An 8,438-nucleotide genomic window follows, 5' to 3' on the forward strand; every position below is an offset into this window, starting at 1 on the left:
AAACATGGTTCAGGAATTCTACGCTAATCTGTGGCAGACGGACAGGCAGAGAATAGCTGGAACCTCATTCTATGACTATAGAACTCTGGTCAGAGGGAAGATTGTTCACACCCACCCTGACAAAATAAGGGAGATCTTCAAGCTTCCTCAACTGCAAGATGACCCAGATTCCTTCAATAGGAGAATGATGAGATCAAACCTGAGCTTGGACAAAATCCTAGAGGACATATGCCTCCCTGGAGCTAAATGGACAACCAACACAAAGGGTGCCCCAAAGCAACTCAAAAGAGGAGATCTCAAACCAGTCGCTAGAGGCTGGCTGGACTTCATTAGGCACTCTATACTGCCCACTAGCAACCGCTCTGAAGTCACCATCAGAAGAGCAGTGATGATTCATTGCATTATGCTGGAAAAAGAAGTGGAAGTTCATCAGCTGATTGCTTGTGAGCTTTACAAAATTGCAAACAAGAACTCTAAAGATGCCAAATTGGCCTATCCAAGCTTAGTTTCTCTGTTATGTAAAGATGCTGGGATAAAGATGGGAGTAGATAAGTATATCTCAGTTGAGCAACCAATCACCAAAAAGTCTATGGAAGGACAACAAGTGCAGGATGACCCCATCAAGAGAAAAGCAGAGGAGTTCCTCCCGGAAATCCCTCAAATTGAATACTGGGAGCGCCTAGAAGCATCTGTCACCACGTTGCAAGAAGCTGTGGATCAACTGAAGGAAGAACAGCAAAATCAAAATAGCATGCTCTGCAAATTGCTTAGAGAACAAAAAGAGCAAGGGCGTGAACTGAAGGAATTAAAGCGTCAGAAACTATCTCTTGAAGGGCCAAGCACTCCACAGATTAAAGAGGCATCCACCTCCCAAATTCAAGGTTGTTGAGTTCTTCTTAGCCTTAACTCTGTGATAATTGTTCTTATTTGAGTTTTACCTTAGAAGTTATATATGAGTAGTAGTAATTAGTATCTATATTTTGATTTTATCTCCAATTAAGTTATAATTTATTTCTCTCATCATCATTAAACATGAATAAAATAGCAGATTTTCTTTAGAATAAGAAGGCAATATTTTTCAAGTTTTTAATAAGAAAAATTCTAATTATTTACATGTGGTGGTAATGCTTTTTGTCTTCTGAATGAATGCTTGAACAGTGCATATGTCTTCTGAATTTGATGTTTATGAATGTTAAATATGTTGGCTCTTGAAAGAATGATGAAAAAGGAGAAATGTTATTTGATAATCTGAAAAGTCATAAAAAATGATTCTTGAAGCAAGAAAAAGCAGTGAACACAAAAGCTTATAGAAAAAAAAATTAGCGAAAATAAAAGAAAAAGAGAAAGCAAGCAGAAAAAGCCAATAGCCCTTAAAACCAAAAGGCAAGGGTAATAAAAAAGATCCAAGGCTTTGAGCATTAGTGGATAGGAGGGCCTAAAGGAATCAAATCCTGGCCTAAGCGGCTAAACCAAGCTGTCCCTAACCATGTGCTTGTGGCGTGAAGGTGTTAAGTGAAAACTTGAGACTGAGCGGTTAAAGTCAAGGTCTAAAGCAAAAAGAAGAGTGTGCTTAAGAACCCTGGACACCTCTAACTGGGGACTTTAGCAAAGCTGAGTCACAATCTGAAAAGGTTCACCCAATTATGTGTCTGTGGCATTTATGTATCCGGTGGTAATACTGGAAAACAAAGTGCTTAGGGCCACGGCCAAGACTCATAAAGTAGCTGTGTTCAAGAATCAACATACTTAACTAGGAGAATCAATAACACTATCTGAATTCTAAGTTTCTATAGATGCCAATCATTCTGAACTTCAATGGATAAAGTGAGATGCCAAAACTGTTCGGAAGCAAAAAGCTACTAGTCCCGCTCATCTAATTAGAATCTGAGCTTCACTCAAAAAACTCTGAGATATTATTGCTTCTTGACTTATTTGTATTCTATTTTATTTGTCTAGTTTCTTGGGGACAAGCAACAGTTTAAGTTTAGTGTTGTGATGAGCGGATATTTTATACGCTTTTTGGGGTTAATTTCATGTAGTTTTTAGTATGTTTTAGTTAGTTTTTAGTATATTTTCATTAGTTTCTAGGCAAAAATCATATTTCTGGACTTTACTATGAGTTTGTGTATTTTTCTGTAATTTCAGGTATTTTCTGGCTGAAATTGAGGGAGCTGAGCAAAAATCTGATTCAGGCTGAAAAAGGACTGCTGATACTGTTGGATTCTGACCTCTCTACACTCGAAATAGATTTTCTGGAGCTACAGAAGTTCAATTAGCGCGCTCCTAATTGCGTTGGAAAGTAGACATCCAGGGCTTTCCAGAAATATATAATAGTCCATACTTTGCTCAAGGATAGACGACATAAACTGGCGTTCAACGCCAGTTCCATGTTGCAGTCTGGCGTTAAACGCCAGAAACAGGTTACAAGTTGGAGTTAAACGCCCAAAACAGGCTACAACCTGGCGTTTAACTCCAGAAATAGCCTAAGCACGTGTAAATCTTAAGTCTCAGCCCCAGCACACACCAAGTGGGCCCCAGAAGTAGATTTCTGCACTATCTATCATAGTTTACTCATTCTCTGCAAACCTAGATTACTAGCTTACTATTTAAACAACTTTTAGAGGATTATTTTGTACCTTATGACAATTTAGATCTGAACTTCGTACTCTTTGATGGCATGAGTCTCTAAACTCCATTGTTGGGGGTGAGGAGCTCTGCTGTGTCTCGATGAATTAATGCAATTATTTCTGTTTTCTATTCAAACACGCTTGTTTCTATCTAAGATGTTTATTCGCACTTCAATATGATGAATGTGATGATCCGTGACACTCATCACCATTCTCAATCTATGAACGCGTGCTTGACAACCACTGCTATTCTACCTTCGATTGAATGAGTATCTCTTGGATTCCTTAATCAGAATCTTCGTGGTATAAGCTAGAATCCATTGGCAGCATTCTTGAGAATCTGGAAAGTCTAAACCTTGTCTATGGTATTCCGAGTAGGATTCAGGGATTGAATAACTGTGACGAGCTTCAAACTCACAAGGGTTGGGTGTAGTGACAGACGCAAAAGGATCAATGGATCCTATTCCAGCATGAGTGAGAACCGACAGATGATTAGCCATGCGATGACAGTGCACCTGGACCATTTTCACTGAGAGGACGGATGGTAGCCATTGACAACGGTGATCCACCAACACACAGCTTGCCATAGGAGGAACCTTGCGTGCGTGAAGAAGAAGACAGGGAGAAAGCAGAGATTCAGAAGACAAAGCATCTCCAAAACTCCAACATATTCTCCATTACTGCATAACAAGTATTTATTTCATGCTCTTTTATTTTTCGCAATTCAAACTGATAATCATAATTAATCTCCTGACTAAGATTTACAAGGTAACCATAGATTGCTTCAAGCCAACAATCTCCGTGGGATCGACCCTTACTCACGTAAGGTATTACTTAGACGACCCAGTGCACTTGCTGGTTAGTTGTGCGGAGTTGTGAAAAGTGTAAATCACAATTTCGTGCACCAAGAATATGACATAAAGGCAAGGAGCCGGAAGAAGAGGAGGACACCGAGGAGGGAGATGTCGAGCATACATGGACTTGGCAATTTCCACACAACCCAAGCCCCCGCATCTGCCAACCGAAGGTGGAGCTCTTGAGAGACATTCTCCCCGGATTTTGTTTGTGTACGGAGGACCGTGCAACGCTTAAGTGTGGAGGAGGATTCGCCCTTTTGGGGTGTAAACTTTCTTTTCCCAAACACCTTGCACTTTATTTTTACTTCTTTTAGTAGGTTTCTTGTATATATTTGGAGTGATTTTGATTATTGCATTGCATTTCCTTCTAGTATATATGTCTTAGACTATTCATAGTTTATATCTATTGCGTTTTGCATCTTTTTCTTAGTATATATTTTATAGATAGAAGTTGTGATTGGATGATGTGAATTGTATAATGCCTAGTCAATTTTGTCCTAATTGTTCATGTTAATTTTTGTTTGTTGAAAATTAGGAATAGAACTAGGAGAGATTTTGAAATCGCATCCATCACAACATACATACATGTCATGTCATGGGGGTTCGGCTATATTTTTATGTTGGTTGCCGAAGACCTAACACAACCCTCCTCCTTTATCCGGGCTTGGGATCGGCTATGTACCGCAAGTGTAACATAGGCGGAGTTACAACATACATACATACAGATAGTAAATAAGTTTTGGTAAAACAACAAAGAATTTTTAAGAAACCCCTTTTTAGGGAATTCCATTGATTAGATTTGAAACTTGTTTTTGAACTTGCTTGAAGTATCTTTTTATGGAACATAGAAAAGAGCTTGAACAAATACCAAGTGAGATTTGAGCTTTAATTGTGTGGTTGCACATTTTCAACCATAATTTTTTGTTCTTATGTGATAAACTCCTTTTATGGTTGTGATCTTATATTTGCTTTAGTCTACATGTCCTATATTTGTTGTGTTGGATTACATTTAGTATGATTGAGGCCATCTTTGTATAGCTCACTAACCCATATGGCCAACCCTTGCATCTATCTTTGTAAACCACTTTTTGAGCCTTTAATTCTCCTTTGTTCTCATTATAAGCACATCATTCATCCTAAGTGAAAAACTATTATATCCATTGATTGTATCTTTGATTAGCTTGGGTTTGAGTGTGTATGTTAATCAAGTGTGGGGGGAATTTGTGGGAAACATTGGTAGTTAGTTAGCTTTGGGTGTTCATTGAAAATATGGCAAAATGAGTAACTACTCATGCATCTATTGGTTAAAACATATGCATCTCTTTTTGTTGATAATAAGAAAAGAAAAGAAAAGAAAAGAAAAAAAAAAGAAAAAGAGAAAAAGAAAAGAAAGAGAAATGATAATAAGAATGTAAATAAGAGATGCATATGTAGTTGAATTGGAAAGAGTATGCATGAGTGAATGTGAGAAAGAGAATAAATGGGTAGTTAGGTTATTTTGTTATGTATATAGGATGATATAGGATTAGGTGGGATACTTGAGCTAATCAAAGATCCAATCTATTAGCCCACTAAACCATATTAATCATACCCTTACCTAAGTCCCATTACAACCCACAAAAGACCTCATGATATTTGCATTCATTCATCAAGTATTAGTTGATTGTTAGATGACTTGCAAATATTTAAGAAACATGATTAAAGGAGGATTGAGTGATTAAGCCCTACACACTGAGTGATTAGAGTGTAAACACATCCGTTGTGGGTTTCAATTGCTCAATTCTATGTTTCCATTGCTTATCTTGTATCTTCTTGCAAGTTGTTGAACTTAATTTTGAAAAATTTCAAATCAAATCCTTGGACATTGATTATGTTGCTATATTTTCTTGTCTTGGCCCTAAGTTCCTACTTTGGATTGATTGAGATTCTTTTGTTTATTTTTGTCAAACTCAAATAGGAATTATAGTATAGATATAGATAGTTAGTATTTAGTATAGTTGCATGCATGTAGTTAGTTGCATTAAACAAATTCCTTTCCCTCCTTATCCTTCTCCTTTGATTGTGATTAGCATGAGGACATGCTATTGTTTAAGTGTGGGAGAATTGATGAGTCCATATTTTCCGGTATATTTTGGTTTGATTTGAATGGATTTCATCATATAAACCCACATTTATTCATCCAAATAGCATGCTTTTGTATTCTCTCCCTTAATTGTGCCTAAATGTGAAAACATGCTATTTTATGCTTATTTTGATCACTTTTATCCCACTATTATGCCATTCGATGCCATGACATGTTTGTTGAGTGATTTTAGGTCCTAAAGGCAAGTTTGGCAAGGCAAAAGTGGAAGGAAGCATGTACAAAGGGAGAAAACATGAAGAAAATAAAGGAGAAGCACACATTGGAGTGTGCGTGCGCACAACCTAGTGTGCGTACGCACAAAAACCACAAAACATATGTGCGTACGCACGACAACCTGTGCGTACGCACAAGAAGAAAAGCAGCATGTGTGCGGACGCACACACCTGTGCATCCGCACACATCCCAGCACCTGACCTCATTAATGCAACTCGCTGGGGGCAATTTTTGGGCCTCCAGGGCCCAATTTTGGGACTTTCTGAAACTGATTGGGTGCTATATGAAGGAAGGCCTTACTCCATGTGAAGAGGGAGGGGAATTAGGTTTAGTTTTTATTATGTTTTTTCTTAGTTTCTAGAGAGAGAAGCTCCCCCCTCTCTCTAGAATTAGGGTTTTCTTAGTCTAATTTCTTTTAATTTCAGTATTTAATTCTTGTTTTAATGTAGTTTCATTTATGTTTCTATGCTTTCTTGTCTTTATCTTCTTCATCTCTTTTGTTATTTTCTTTTTTATGTCAATTTTTATGTTATGAACACTTTTATTATTTTAATTCCAATTAATGCAAATTTATGTTTCCATGTCATTTATTGCTTTCTCTAGTTGTTATTGTCACTTTCTTGCTTTGGTAGTTTTAGAATTTATTTTATTGTAATTTAATATTATTTTATTCTCATGCACACCAAGTATTTGATAAAATGCTTGGCTTAGTTTTCACTTAGTTTTTCTCCACTCTTGGCTTAAAATTGTTGACTTTGGTGATCCTTGAGTCATTGATGTCCATTCTTGTTTGATATATTAGAGTAGTTAGTTGATTTGGTTTCCCTTGACTCTATGTGACCCCTTAGTGTTGACATAGGACTTAGGGATTGAAATTAACTATGCCTATTTGACTTATCTTCGATGTAAGGTTGACTAAGTAGGATTAACTCTTCATAATCATCATATGTTTGTGGTCAATGGCTAGGATAGGTAGCCTTAGTCCTCAATTACTTACCAAGAGGTTTCTTGCTTTTGAAGTTTTGTTGCTTTGACTTTTACTTGCTTTCATTTACTTTCTTGCATGTTAAGTTACTTTCTTGCCATTTCTTTTCCTTGCATTTAATTGCTTTAACTTTTATTGCTTTGATGTTTAAATTCTTGCATGTTTAATTTTCACACTCTTGGTTGAGAAATTGGATGTTTGGGTGGAATTGAGTTGTGGATGTCCATTCCGCATTGTGTGAGAATAGTTAATTGGTTTGGTTTCCATTGGCGCTAGTCTTTCACTAAGTAATTAGTGAGTTGACTAGGACTTATGGATTGAGATCAATTATGCTTTTGACTAATTCTCAAGGAGGATTGATTAATTTGGATTGATTCCACACAATTGCCATGTTTGTGGTCCATAACTAGGATAGGAATCCTAAACTCCCCATTTCTTACCAAGAGTTGCGATTTACATTCCTTGCATGTTTACTTGCTTTCTTGCTATTTACATCTCTTGCTCTCTCTTGCATTCACAATCCCCATGCTCTCTCTCATAGCCAATGATTATACACTTCATTGCAACTCCTAGGGAAGACGATCCGGGAGCTAAATACTCTCGGTTATTTTGTATTGACTTTATTATTTGATTGATGCTCAATTGTTGGATTTGGACTATACTTACAACAGAAAAATTTTACTTTTAGTGTGAAAATCCAAACCCCTGCATTTGGGCATCGTCAAATAGCTCTCACATCAGTTTCTAACCCTTTGGATGATGAATCTAGTGATAACTCCTCTAAAAATGAATTTGTTTTGTTTGCCAAAACCTTCAGGAAAATGGTGAAACTCAAGGAAAGAAGCAAGGGAACCAGCTCAAGGAAACAAAAGAAAGACTTCAGCAAAGTGATCTGTTACAACTGCAAAGAGTCTGGACATTTCAAATCAGATTGCCCTAAGCTAAAAAAAGGAGGAGAAGCCGAAGAAGGAAAAGAAGAAAGGACTGATGGCTTCTTGGGAGGACTTGGAAAACGACTCAGAAGATGATGAAGAATCAGAAACCATGTCCCAACCATGTCTCATGGCAGATCACGTTGAACAGGTAGTATTTCATAACCCTGACACTGAAGATCTTCATCTCATGATAGACCACCTTTCTGAAAAGATTAGATGCTTCATAAGTGAAAACCAAGATCTTGAATCACAAGTCACCATTCTTAAAGCTGAAAATGATTTTTTAAAAGAAAAATTGAGAGAAGCTGAAACTGCTGTTGATCTTGTTGAGGAAAACAAGCGGTTGAAAGCTGAAATAAAAGGCTGTAAAAAACAACATTCTGTGATTGCATATCTAAATTGTTTTGAAGAAAATGAGAAGTTGCTCAAAGAGGTAAAAAGACTTAAAGAGGACTTAGCCACCTTTGCTCAAAGTTTAGAAAATTTAAATCAATTATTGGCTAGTCAAAAACCTCTTTATGATAAAGCTGGTTTGGCATTTCATAGATTTGAAAAATTTGTTAAGAAACCTTCTTTTGCAAACATTGCATCATCTTCTAATGATGTAAGGTTTCAAAACCCAACAAGCTTTAGCAAAACAGCAACTGCAAGGTTTTCTAGATTGTGCAATCGAAATGG

This window comes from Arachis ipaensis, chromosome B05, assembly GCF_000816755.2.
Source record: "Arachis ipaensis cultivar K30076 chromosome B05, Araip1.1, whole genome shotgun sequence".
In the NCBI taxonomy this organism is placed as follows: domain Eukaryota; kingdom Viridiplantae; phylum Streptophyta; class Magnoliopsida; order Fabales; family Fabaceae; genus Arachis; species Arachis ipaensis.